Raw genomic sequence first — 437 nt, 5'->3', positions numbered from 1 at the left:
GGGTGATGTCAAAGCAGGCGTCGCTTGTATAACGAATTTATAGATTTTAATTTAGATCCGATTGCGGTCCCAGACGTGGAAGGATGATTGGGAGGGAAAAGTCACGAGTGGCAGTTTAACACACACACACACACCATCACACACACACACACACACACCCAACCATATTTTAATCTTTTATCTTCTTCCAGTCCAACTCCAACCAGACACTCAGAAATTACGGTTTCATTAGAACCTCAGGCCTCTGAGCCAATCAGGTGAGAGGATTTGTCCACCAAAGTCACATTAACATTAACACACACACACAGACACACACACACAGACATGATGTTAGCAGTGAGTCCAGAACTTTCTGGAACTGTTCCGCTCCTCCTCTGGGCCTCAGACCAGTGTTTGTTCCACGAAGGGTTAATGTTGTTCCGTTAATTCACATAAAT

Source organism: Cynoglossus semilaevis, chromosome 17 (genome assembly GCF_000523025.1).
Source record: "Cynoglossus semilaevis isolate Cse_v1.0 chromosome 17, Cse_v1.0, whole genome shotgun sequence".
Classification (NCBI taxonomy): Eukaryota; Metazoa; Chordata; class Actinopteri; order Pleuronectiformes; family Cynoglossidae; genus Cynoglossus; species Cynoglossus semilaevis.
The sequence above is the reverse complement of the archived record's forward strand: the minus strand, read 5'-3'. Positions refer to the sequence as shown.